Source organism: Apus apus, chromosome 1 (genome assembly GCF_020740795.1).
Source record: "Apus apus isolate bApuApu2 chromosome 1, bApuApu2.pri.cur, whole genome shotgun sequence".
In the NCBI taxonomy this organism is placed as follows: Eukaryota; Metazoa; Chordata; class Aves; order Apodiformes; family Apodidae; genus Apus; species Apus apus.
In genome coordinates, this window is record NC_067282.1 from 169,525,756 (window position 1) to 169,538,867 (window position 13,112).

A 13,112-nucleotide genomic window follows, 5' to 3' on the forward strand; every position below is an offset into this window, starting at 1 on the left:
AGCAAGAGCTTTATGTGCATAAGGATACTTTTTCCAATAAAGACTCTCTTTGAAGGATGAGCAGATATTTGAATAAACTCATTTGAACAGAAGGAAGAAAGATTAGTCACTTGAAATGAAGTATTTTACAAGCTTCATATCCAAGAAGGACTGTGAACATGGAATTGCTTTCCACTTCTGCCCATATCATATAAACTGGGAAAAAGTGCCTCCTAGACATTTTCTTGAAGCATGTCTCCAGAAGGTGGCAAACCAAAACCCTAAGTTGAAGAATAAGGAAACCTACTTCAGCAGTGAACGAAGAAACTGCATACTTACTACTTGTAAAGCTTTCCTGAAAAGTAACCAAGCAACGAAGAATTCAGGAAAGTTCAAATACCATTGGTAATTGGGCTCAATATATGATAGTTACAAAAGTTAGTTGGTTGGTTTGGGGTTTTTTGTAGAATTTAGTTTTCTTTAAACTCCTTCAGCTTCAAATTTTGGTTTCTGATTCAGCTTTGTTACCTGAGGAATGGGAAAGCTAATAATCCAGTCTTTCCAAGTGGTATTAAACCAAATGAAGCTGTTAACTACAGCTTAGCCCCAGGCCAAAGATGTAACTAAATACAGTCACTGCTTGAAGATATCCCTGAGACTTGCTTATGCAAACTAGTTGTTCAGGTATGGAATTAAACAGTCCCTCCCAGAAGCATTATCATTTTCAGAAGGGATCATGACTATTCAGCACTCAACAGACACCACGATTCTTGTTCAGACCCTGACATTCTGGTTGTATTGTGAAGTTGCAGTGTATTTACTAAAATTTTCATAATGCTTCTTACCTCTCTGGAAGAGACACTTCGTTCAAAACTCCTTGGGAATAGCACTCCTAAATTAATCTCAACTGTTTGCATGAGAAAAAAAAAGTTTCAAACATGAGTATGACACATGAAGCAAATTAACCAACTGGTTTACCTGCTTACAATAAGCAGTGTAGGGGAAAAAAGCCAAGAAAACCCCTGTTTCTCAGAGAAGGCATACTAGCCCTGAGATGGAACAAGATGACGACGGTCAGACATCTGGAAAAATAGCTCTAGTGCAGTCACATGACTGACCAAAGCCAGAGGATTAAATCTTCCCAGACAAGATGCTTCCCAACTACTGGAGCAGTCTCAGACGGCCAATCTTAAATCTTTCTTATTGTCTGTACCATCCAGATTCCACTAAGTTTTGAGTCTCTTGTTTCAGAACTCCTTCTTCAGGGAAGCAACTAATTGTAGAGGATGTATGCTGTTCTTAATATTCCCAAAATACTTACATGTAAGGAGAAGCCCTAAGTTCTTATCCCTCAAATCCAAGGAGTTTGGTTTTGTGTTGTTTTTGTTTGTTTGTTTGTTTTACTTTGTCTTTTTCAGAATAATTTCAGTGCCTAAGCAGCACCTTGACAACATACCCCAAGTGGAAGCCTGTTCAATTTCACGAACTTTTTGATGCTATGGGAATTAAAACAACTCAGATAATCCACTCAACAGGACAAGTGGTATCTTTTGTAAAAGAGAAATTAAAATATTCCAGAGCTGTCTTTCACACTTATTAAAAAAAAAACAACAACAAACATTTCAGAAATCAATTCTAAATACAAGATTCACTGAAAAGCTGATCACATCTAGTTAAAGACATTTATACTCAGACTCCTGGAAGTAAAGCTATTTTGTTACTAACGCAGACTCTTTGGAAATGAGTCAACTGTTCAGTAAACAAAGCTAGAAGTTATACTTATTTTTAGTTTTTACCTGTTTTTGACAGCTTCTTGTCTTGATAAACCATTATTTTGTCAGTTGGATGGCTAGTTCTTCTGGGCATAATATAGTAATTTTTCTTGGACAAAGATACTTCTTCAATTACATTCAAATATCTTAATTGATGACAAAGAATCTACAGAGGATTTTCAAAATGCTGTCTGGGTGATTAATCTAATCTAGTGGCATGAAACCAATACTAACCACCTGAGAAAAAGGCAGAGACCTGAAAACAAAACGTTACTGCAGCGCAAACAGGGCATCAAGGTTTAAGCTGCTCCTTGATCTGCCAACAGGGACACTTATCCCACCAGAGGTTAACAAAGCTTTCTTCCTTTCATTGAAAGGAGCTACCTTGATTAACACTGCACACAGCAACAATTTCTGCAGAGCAGCTAACACAAGCTTATCTTGTGAGACTAGTTCCACTGTCTATAATTAGTATAACTGAATATACTTTTTTTCCTGAAGTCAAAGTTAACTCCCACCTAGATCTTCTATCTGAACACTAACCTTAATATATGTTCTAAAGACAAAAACTAGCCTGCTTGAAGCCACTGATATCTCAAGATGAAAGCTTCCTAATGCGGGAGACTAACAAGCATGTGCAACTTGCAATAGTTTCCTATGAAGTATAAAAGGTCATTTCAATGCAAGTAATGTAATGAACATTCTTAAGCTACTAAAAATTAACACTTACTGAGTTCAAGTTTCAATTTTATACGAAAATTCAAATACGTTGATTCAAATGTAGAGTCCCTTCTAAAACCTAACCTATACAGCCTATGTAAGCTTCAATTTAACTTTGTAACATTTATCAAATTTATTCTTATTTTTGGTGAGTGATTGCCATTTTCTCCCCCATAAAAGCTTGTACATGTTCTACCAGTCAGACTTCCAGCAAAAAAACCCATCATCTCAGAATTCCCAAAGAAACTGAACTACAAATGTTTTTTATGCTGGCAAAGAAAACTCAGGCAGACAACAGAAAGAACACCCAGGCTTTTAAAAATTCTACAAATACAATAAATTCAGAGAATGCATAATTACCACATTATGGTATCCTGCTAGGCAGGAGCTAAATATTCAACCATACAGCAAGCTTTGAGAACTGAGGCAGCAATTTACTGCTGTGAACTTGGCTCTACTGCCATTGCAGAGAAGGATCAGTATTTGCTCTAAAATTTTATCAATTAATGGATTGCTATATCATGGTATATCCAACCAGCTTTGCCTGATATGCATCTTTCTTATTAAAAGCAGATACAAGCATTTGTTTGTCCCCATAATTGTTACAGTAAATTCTGTCTCAAGCTACAAAACCAATTAAAACCAGCAGGACTGTAAGTAAGGCATGGAAGTTTTCAGAGTCAAGATACTTCTCTTGTAAAAAATCATTCATGCAGTTTGAGAGTTACTTCAAGAATAAAGTTGCCAGTTGGCTTAAGATACTCTTATTTGGAAAAAGGCAGCTTAACTTCTGTTGCAGAAACAAGACACAGCCTTAAATTCCATGTGTTATCTGCTTAACATCTGGCAATCCTAGCTCTACTCTGATTGTGACACTGGATGCTGAAGCAGTAAAGGCCATATATCAGGTTTCCTTCTACCAACATAAGGCAATGCTCAGTTCAACTGGAATTCCAGCACCACCTGAATTTTTGTCCCTCCTGTCCACTGTTCTCTATAACTCACGTATTATACACATCTCTGGCAATGCCAGAGCTTGCATAGCAAGGTAACTTTACTTGCACTGTCTTAATTATTGAGTTTGATTTCAATCCAGGTTTGTTTAGATTACTAAGACACTGCCAAGGCACAAAAATACAGATTTACTTCATTAGAAGATCTTTTGGTACCTACCATGTAAGACTGGCTGGTGTAGGCCCTTCACATACAAAGTAACTTTCTACAGTATGATTTACAGTAATTCCATCACAAATCAGGTTGGTAGCCTGAGAGCAGTCTTACAAATTCCCACACATCATTTTAATTAAGAATAGAAGTTTTATCTGTTGAAAGGACACTGATTCTATGCAAATTGAGAATACTAGCTACTAGCATTCATTAACAGGAACAAAATTAGCTCTTCCATGATAAATGAACCATACCAGCCAAATCCCAAGTAATTGTGAGTCACGTCTGTTTTGACCTCTCAATCAATACTTCCCTAATAGAAACACAGTATTTGAATGTAAGTAGCAAACGCTACTCAAATTCACCCAAATTATACATAATTTGACACACAGTTCTTTTGTTAAAGCTTGAGACACCTGTCCTGAGGTTAAGTTGAAAAAAGCATACATCAACACCCAGTAATAACTACCATCTTCTGCCACATTGTTTTGCTACTTCTGCAATAATGGAGGTGCAACCTTAACAGCTTCTTTCCAGTTAACTTTAGTGGCTGATTCCACACGTGAAGGCGGGTTTGTGAAAGTCTGAAATGCTTAACTGAAGTGGAGGAAACCTAGGCAGAACATCCTGTTCCGTTTCTGGCAGTGAGGCAGTAACATCTTGAACCTAAGGATGGCAGCTCCTAAGGGAACAGCCAACTCACAAACATATCTTGATCAGAAGATAACGACTGAAGAAGCTGACCTCCACACCTTTGCCTATATGCAGATGCACATACAACTTAGTTGTTTTGTGAGGCAACTGCTAAGCTGTCACAAGCTTCAGATGAGGGTATTAAAAAAAAAAAAAAATCACTAAAACGAATGCTGGCTTATATGAACATGCCAAACTGTGACCTGCTGTAGTTCTACAGCTGCTTTGTGAGCAGCTGATGTATCTTCAACAAAAAAAAAAAAAAGAAGTATCATTTAATGGGTCAGGAACCTCTGAGGGGGGGGCGGAATCTGACAGCTAAGAGCAGGAACCCAAAGGTAAGCAATTCACACTTTCAAACCTGAGCTCATAGACACAATGACACCTACACAAAAAGCTGAATAATCTTAATCAAATTAATCTGAATCACACTCATCCCCACACCACTTTCTATTACATGGATTAGATCTTCAGTAGAGTTACCAAATTAATGAAGGTTAAACTTGTTTAATCACATCTCCACAAGAGCCTATTTGAATCTTCTAATGATCGTTCTAGTTCTTGTTTAGACAGTACTTTTTTGTTCCTCTGCATCTTCAAAGCTTGCTATTTTCTAGAGAAACCCGTCATATTTTAAGAGTCACTTTGCTGTTAAGTCAAATCAAGCACACACCTCGATAAGGTAGCAGATTATGTCCAATGTATACAAAAATTTAAAATCAGCTCCAGAGGTTTGGATGGGGAGACCTTTCTAAATACAAATCTGCATGTCTGGTCTCCTAAGAGTCATCTGTTATTTAGACTATGACAATCAATACAGCATTTGCACAAGTGTTACTACTATATCCTAAATTTTTTACTGAAGAAGAGCTTTATTTTCAGGAAGTTAAATATATGCATCTCAAAACAAGCTATATTTTGGGCAAAACCTGAGTGGAAGACTGACTTTTCAGTCTACCCTGACTAATCCAGTGAAGCTAGATCATTCTTCATGAAACCAGTCTTATATTTCTACATTGCTTAGGGTGCTCTCAGTTAACCCAGTGTGTCCTCTGTTTAGGTTCTTGGGTTCTACAACCTTCTGTAGATAAGGCTGTGAATGGTTCTTTATTTTGACTTCTACTATCACAGAAGATTCAGCATTCAGCTTGGAAAAGAAGCTTCAGCTTTCCTCTGTGAAGCTTACAGCACCAAATTTAAAAAGAAGTCCCCAATAACATCAAGTAATGGAAGAATTACATTACCTGAAAATACAAATATTTTCAAGTTGATATATTTGACTTGGGAAAAAAGTATTTGCAAACTGCATCTTAAGATCTTGCCTCTGGCTAGAAGCAGGATGTAGCCTCTCAGTCAGCAATACTGCACATTGCTCAAAATATTCGTTACTGTAGCTAAATTAAGTCCAAACTAATGTGCGCTTAATGTTGCTTCTTCATCAGTTTCCTGGCTAGATATGATTCAGATTACTAGCAGAAAAGGAAGAGGTAGCATCAAGACTTCTTTGTTTCTTTGTTTATCTTAAATAAAACTGCACAACCTACTCGATCTTTTCATTCTAGGCTTCATATGAAATATTCTTATCTTCTCACTCACACAGACACTTCATTTTTATGCCGAGGTTACCCTTAAGAGTTTGATGGAAAGCAACACACAGATCAAAAGGATGCCAAGCACCAACACATACAGTGGCCTAAAGCACTTAATTGTAAAATCTCGTTTTCAGCTACTCAGTTTTTGCACAGCTTCAGCTCTAACACAAGTTTTCCACGCAAAATCTCTGGCTGAACCTCAATTTAGCCTAGGGCGTTTCCTGAAATAAAACGTTCAGGGAGATCAGAAAAAAAAGAATAATTAAATAAAAACAACAGACTTGTTCAAATATAAAGAAAGTTGAAAAGGTAACAATAAACCACGAAAATATGCAGTAAGAAGAAACAGGTATTGTTCAGAAATGCTTTTTCTCTCTAGTATTCTGGTATAAGAAGCAAGTAGAAAACAGTACACCAGAAGAAGGAATATTTGAAGACGAAGCACCCAGTTAAAAAATGAGTTATGAATGCCTGTTTATTATAGTACCACAGACTTCTCTCTACTGGCCTCCAGGATTACTCAATGCCCAGAACAATCTATATCAAGTAACAGGGTGTCTCTTCCTTGGCGAAATCCCACCTAATCTGCTACGTAAGTCAAAAAAGATGTATCATAAAAATGAAAGTGACTCTCCAGCATGACAGTCAGCTATTCTTGCATCTTCCAGTGCTCCTTCTTGATGCCATAGGACTACTACACAGTCTCTTATGTTCCACTAAGTGCTAGATGATGAACTGACAAACTTCTAGAAGTGCGGCATATTCTGAAACAACTATTGTCAGCAGAAGTTCAATTTTGAACACAGCATTTCACAGCCCAGGAAGAACACAAGTTCAAGGCATCTCAAACTGTATACTTGAAGTCAGTAAATACTGTTGATATAAAACTATCTTGTTAATGAATCTATGGACTGGTACACTACGTGCAAGAACTCTGACAGTGAAGTCACGCTTGCCAAGAATTTCTGATGTTGCTCATCATAAAATCTATGAAAACACTAAGCATTTTCGGTATACTTTCACCAATATAAAGGGAGCTTTCCCTGAATGGGGATATAACCACCACCCATCAGTTCTCCATTTTGAACAAGTCAGAAGGGTCACAGAAAGACAGTATGATATAACCTTACATATACTATCTAAATATAATTTCAGAAGTGTATGAGTCAAGACTCAGTATTAATCAAGTCATGCAGTATTAATTAATATACTTTCCCAACCCTAAGAAAATCCTTCAACAATATTGTGTGCAAAAAGCAAGCACATGAAGCCAAGTAGGCTATGCTTATGGGTCATTTTGTACATCAAGCTTCCAGAATGCCATCTTGTAAGTAGCCGTGCAATGGAAGATCAGAGTTACTAACTGCATCTTACAATGCCTATAATTCACCTTAACCACTTCACATTCACAAGATTAATAAAAAAATATTCCTGCGCTATATATTGCTGGGCTGCCCCCACACAACTAACCACGTAAGCCTGGACATTCAGACATGCACAGCTGAGTTTCAACTGTAGATGTGACATTATAAAAAAATAACCTAGTCCTACATACTGTACTGCAGAGAGTAAGATTCTTAGAGAACATCCACTAATAGATGACTTCCATTTCATATTTATGTTTAGCCATCTCTGCATTCAGGCAAAAATAAGTTGAAATTTCCACTGTCTTCTAATGAATCCCTTCTGGGCAAGTATCAGATCAGATGTTATAGGAGTTTGATTAACTGCAAGCACAGACTGTATAACTGCACAACCTAACTATCAGCAGTGTCTGGCTCCTAATGCAGTCCAAGCACTGCTCAGTATAATAGCTTAATCTTAAATAAAAAATACTGACCATACAAAAAAACTTTAGAAAAAACACAAGTAGCTGGTCTGATCCTGCAAACTACTGAAAACACTTTGACTTAAGTAGTACTTAAGTGCCACAGCTAACAACAGACAGTTGTACCCCTCACCACTTGCACTCCACACAGGTAACTCACATATGTCTGCAGTTCATCTTTGACATAGATGTGGTGGAATTATTTTTGCTTCTTCCTGATGTATGAAGAATGTTTTTAAGAAACTTCTCTTCATTGCAGACATGAAAAAAAAAATGAAGGCACAAATGGTTAGGTTGCAGAAACAAGAGACTTTGAGTGGAAGAAACAGGACTACAAAAGCATAGACAACTAATACAGAGAAACAAAAAGAAGCGGTTGCAGAGACTGTGTTCACATGTTATTTTAGATTAACTAAAGAGGGGACTAACCAACCTACATTATTTGGGATATGATAGAAATTTCCTCTAAAAGCTTCCACCATCACATGAGATTACAAAATAAACCACACTAAAGAAAATATTGTTAAACTACATCTTTTCCTTTAATCCAGATTACTTATTGAAATCAAGACTTCATAATAATTATTATAATTAAAGCAAGTAAGAGCAACATTCACCCCAATGCCGATAAATTTTGATGCAAAGAGCACACATTCCTCAGAGGTTATATGAAGAGACAAGAATTATAAGGACAGATCCTTGCTTTGTCTTCAGTTATGAAAATAAACTGTTCTCCTGTTCCAGTTCTTCAATACTGTCCAAAAAATCTAATGATATAAAGTTTCTCGCAGCTCTAGGATGAAGAGTTATATTGAAATTATTTCATGAATTATTAACAGTTGCATAGAATATCTTTTTTGCAGAAGACCTGGTCAAGTCATTCTGATTTAGAACACCTTCCTGTGTTGCAACAGCTGCAGGAATGATACAAAGTGATCTAAGAAATTAAGGGTTCCCTAAAGAGAATCTCAGGCTGCAGAGAAACATGAGATGCTGCTTCCCTGCCACAGGATGCAAACACCATTCCATCAAAAGCGCTAGGCTGTCCCACCCCTGTACTATGGTCAGCCCTTCCTCCCTCGGTCAAGAATGAACTAACCATGTGTACTGTAATTTGCAGTCTCTTTTCATAGTTGCGTAACAGGGACTGACTTCAAGTCCTCAGATTAATAAATAGAAAGCTGAGTGGGATAGCATACAAGATATTGTCAAGTGCCTCCTCTTCTTCCTGGTTCAACTCTAAAAAGTTCATTTACCTCTACTACACACACTCCTGTAGGGTCTTACAGGAACTTTCACTCTACTGCTTCAGTAGTAAAAATAACTATTAAAACACTGCTCTTGAAAAAAGAACATCCTGAATAGCTAGAGGGCCCCCAAATCATTTTGTATTTCAGAAATTGCCTAATAGGCAGGTTTCCAATCTAGCCTTTACAATCTTCCTCCCTTTCCTTACTGCTAGAGGAGACGAACACGCAGTACATCAGGAGTTCACAACAGCATACATAAACAGGCACACAAAATAATTAAAAGCCCCTTTTTGCTTCTGTGTCCAGTGCTGCCTTAGGCATTCTAAAGCTCAAGAGATGAGAGATTCAAGCCAAAACCTACTGCTGCTTTTGAAGGTAGCCTCATTTAACTGCTCCATGAAGAAACAGTTTGTGCCAGCAGACAAGGTCTTTGACTTTCTGGAGAAAGTGCTTGCCTACTACAAACAAACTGCCACAGCTTCATCAGAATATTGCTTCTACTACATCTGTGCCACTGTGTTATCTCATGGCTGGCAGACCCTAAGGTGAAAGGGATACATTAGATGCTTCAAGTGAGGTACTAAAGATCTATTGCAGTCAATCGCTGAACAACTTTGAAAACAGGTTCTCTATTAACAGCATTCAAGTAACAAAAAAACCCTTCCTTTTTTCTCTGCTTTATGCAGGGTAGAATTGGACCATCTCAACTGCATCTGAGCGGGAAAACAAAGTTTGCCTTCAAATGTGAAGGTGTAGTTACTGTAGATACTCCTTCCATTTCTCCAAATAAGGAGGTTGTCTAAAATATCCCTTTACCTGACCTAGATGCAACAGAACACAGCAGACACCCGCCCCAACTCAGCAGGGATTCAACACAGTGCACTTCAGTCTGCTTCTGTACTTGTTCTGAGGCAAAAGAGTGGCAGTGCTTGCAACCACAAGCTAAACATGAACTTCTACGGCACAGGGTATGCTTAGTGATGTGTTTACTAAAAGAGCAATCTCGATTAAAACTCTCAATAACTTGAGCTTACTCTGAAGAACACTCAAGTGTCAGGTATCTGAAAGTCATCTAAGCATTACTTAGACGTGCCAATTAATAGAGGACCTGCCTACCCTCTTACTATACACCCAAGGACAACAGAGTGCCTGCTTTTACCTGTAACATTTTCTTATCCTTAAGAGCACCTCTCTAAACCCAACTCCAAGCAGCTAGCAGAGCTCTGTGGATGACAGGATTGGCTCTACAGCAGCAGGCATCAAGTACTCAACTACTTCTTTTGACTCTTGCACTTCCCACATTACAGATGATAGGTGGACAACGGCTTGTTTTAGTTCCCAGTCACATTTACTATCTGCTAGATCACAAGCTACGCTGCTGTCTTCAGTACATTTCCTTCCTCAGCCATACAAATAATCTCTTTCTCCTTTTGTAGGCCCTCACCTAGATTCCCATCTGTTTGCCTCTGCTCCAGAAAGGCTCTCAATTAAGACAGTCAGTTTTACTCTGCAAAACTGGCACAGCACAAAGAGAACTGTCACAGCTCAATTCAGATTTATTTTTGATGAACTGTCCTACAGCAGAGCTTTGGAACAGAATAGCACAATTTTATTTCCACTCAAAAAAACTTATCTGGTGCACATATGTAATATTAGAAGCAAGACCCACAGTTACAGACAGTAAAAAGACTGTGGTTCTTTTTTCCCCCATATACAAGTTCTGATTTCACACTTATAGTCTTTCAATTCTGTTTCGCAGATTATTTCACCCCCAGGCAGACAGGTGCTCCAAGTATGATCAGTTTTGCTGCAAAAAAGATACACGACATTTACGCAGCACAGTGCAACTCAAAACTCAGTTATGTAGCTACAGATGATCATAAAGCTTTACACTATGGTTCCAAGAACTTGAAGTAGTTCATACTACTACAAGAAGCATCCCTGAAAACATGCAGATACCAAGGAGTAAAACACTGTGTCTGACTAGTCAGAAAGTTTATCTGCAAAACCTTTGATGTGAACAGCCAAGGCGATCTCCACTATTCACTAAGCTAATTTTTAGATAGAATGAAGTCTACAGGACAGACTCTGAGCAAGAATAAAAAAAGATGTGATGAATGAAGAAAGTGAAAACACTTGACTGTACCAACTTTGCTCTTTCGTTGGGTTTTTTTTTCTAAAGCTTGCAATTTTAACACAGAGGCAAGCAATCCAAAAGATAATGATAATTTTTTCAAGTTTTCCATAGAGGAGAAAAGAGACTCTTTCCAAAGGGAAACTAATTTGGTTTTGAATGGTTACTGCATAGGACAACATGACTGCATTTTTGCCTTTTAATTATGAGTTATGAAAAATAAGAGTTTATTGTCTTCCTTTTTATAACAACAGTTTAGATGCGTGAAATAATACTGAACATCCGTTGTCATACACTGTCTACACATATCACACTGGGGTAAGATGTAGCTATTATACACTGGAAATAACAAATTACACTAATCAAAACACCTAAATGCATGAACACAGACAGGACACCTATGCGATTTGCAAGCTGGGCATCTCTGAAATACCCTCTCTCTTGGAACTGTATTACCTCACTATCATACTTCAAAGCAGTGTAGAGAAAGCTTTTTATATATATATATATATATATATAATTCCTGAAAAGGATAACTCCTCGCTTTAAGATGGAAAGGGGAGTAAAAGCCCACTGTTTTGGGTTTTTTTTGCAGGAAACCCCGATCTGTTACCCTCTTTCCATAATCCGAGGTCAGCTCGAAAACACTCAGATTTGGGTCTATTTTCCCCTCTGCAAACTTTGCTTTCCTTCCACCACTTCTTCACCAACACAACGCAGAAGTCTGCGAGGTATCTCAGGCTTATTTAGACGGGTCTGGCGCAGGAAATCGTAGTCAAATTCTTCCCTTTGCTCTGACACGGGTGTGTGTGTGCAGGGGGGCTGTTTAGACGAGGCGAGCATCCCTGTCATCCCCTTTTCCTGTTTTGTGACAGGCAGGACGGGAACTCGCTGACCACGACGCCGCTTGCTCGTCCCATTCCGTGGCTACCCCAGGCACAAGCACCAGCGACCGGTGGGTTCATCCCCCTCGCCTCCCCCCCCCCACACCGGCCGGAAAGAGCGAGCAGCTTTCCTCCGACGACCGGACTAGGTGGGGCTCCGGCTCGGACTTCCCGCTGACAACGACGGCGGCAGCCGGGGACCGGCCCCTTCCCCGCCCGCGGCGGGGCCGAGCCCGGGCGTCACCCGCCCCTCCCCGCAGCCGCCCGGGCCCCACGTCGCGGCCCCCGAGCCGCGGGGGTTACAACTTTCCGCTTCCGCTCCAACTTCTGCTCCGGGGACCGGCGGCAGGGGGGGTGGCGGCGGCGAAGGGCAGGGCCGGGCCCTCCGCCCGGTCAGCAGCGGCTGCCCCTCAGCGCCCCGCTGCCCCCCCGCCGTGTCCCCCCGCGCCTCAGGCCGGACGAGGCGGCGGCTCCCAGTTCCTCCTCCGCCATGTTTCAGGCTCCTGCCCCTTCCCTCACAGCGCGCCGCTCCCCGCCGCCTCTCCCCCCACCTCCCCGCCGCCGCCGCCGCCGCCGCCCCCACCGGCCCGTCCCCGCCCCGCCGCGCCACCTGTACCCGCCGCGCCGCTCCCCGCCCCGCCGCCACAGCGGCCCGGCCCGCGCTCCGCCAGCCACGACCTACCGGACAGCGCCGCCGCTCCCCGCCGCTCCCCGCCGCCTCGCCGGCCGAGCCCGCCGCGCTCCGCCCGCCGCGCTGCGCCGCCGCTCGCTGCCTGTGCCGGGCGCGGCTTGGGGCCGTCGCCGTGACGCCGCAGCCCAGCCTCGCTCTGGCGCGGCGGGGGCGGCGCGCGGGGAGGGGAGGGGGGACCGGCCGCCCCGCGCCCCTGCGCAGGCGCGCGCCCAGCCCCGCGGCGCCGCGCGGCCGCCCCCCCCCCCTCCCCCCTCCCCCCCCCCCCCCCCCCAACCGGGCCTGGCGCGCGCGGGGGCGCCCGGTGTGCGCGGGCAGCGGCGGCTCCGCGCGCCTGGCGGTCCCGGCGCGGCGGGGGGCGGCGGGCAGGGAGCGCCTGCCGAGGCGGGGGGGCGGCCTGTCCCG

The 13,112-nt window shown here is 41.7% G+C and overlaps 1 protein-coding gene across 1 annotated transcript in view; it reads right to left on the reverse strand.

Annotated features, from left to right (window-relative positions):
• RAP1B (RAP1B, member of RAS oncogene family) overlaps positions 1-12,853 on the reverse strand; it is a 30,451-nt gene extending 17,598 nt beyond the window's left edge. The window contains exon 1 of the mRNA XM_051625708.1: positions 12,702-12,853. The gene's annotated coding sequence lies outside the window, so the exon portion shown is untranslated. The remainder of the gene's footprint in view (positions 1-12,701) is intronic.
• Between the last annotated feature and the right edge of the window lie 259 nt (positions 12,854-13,112).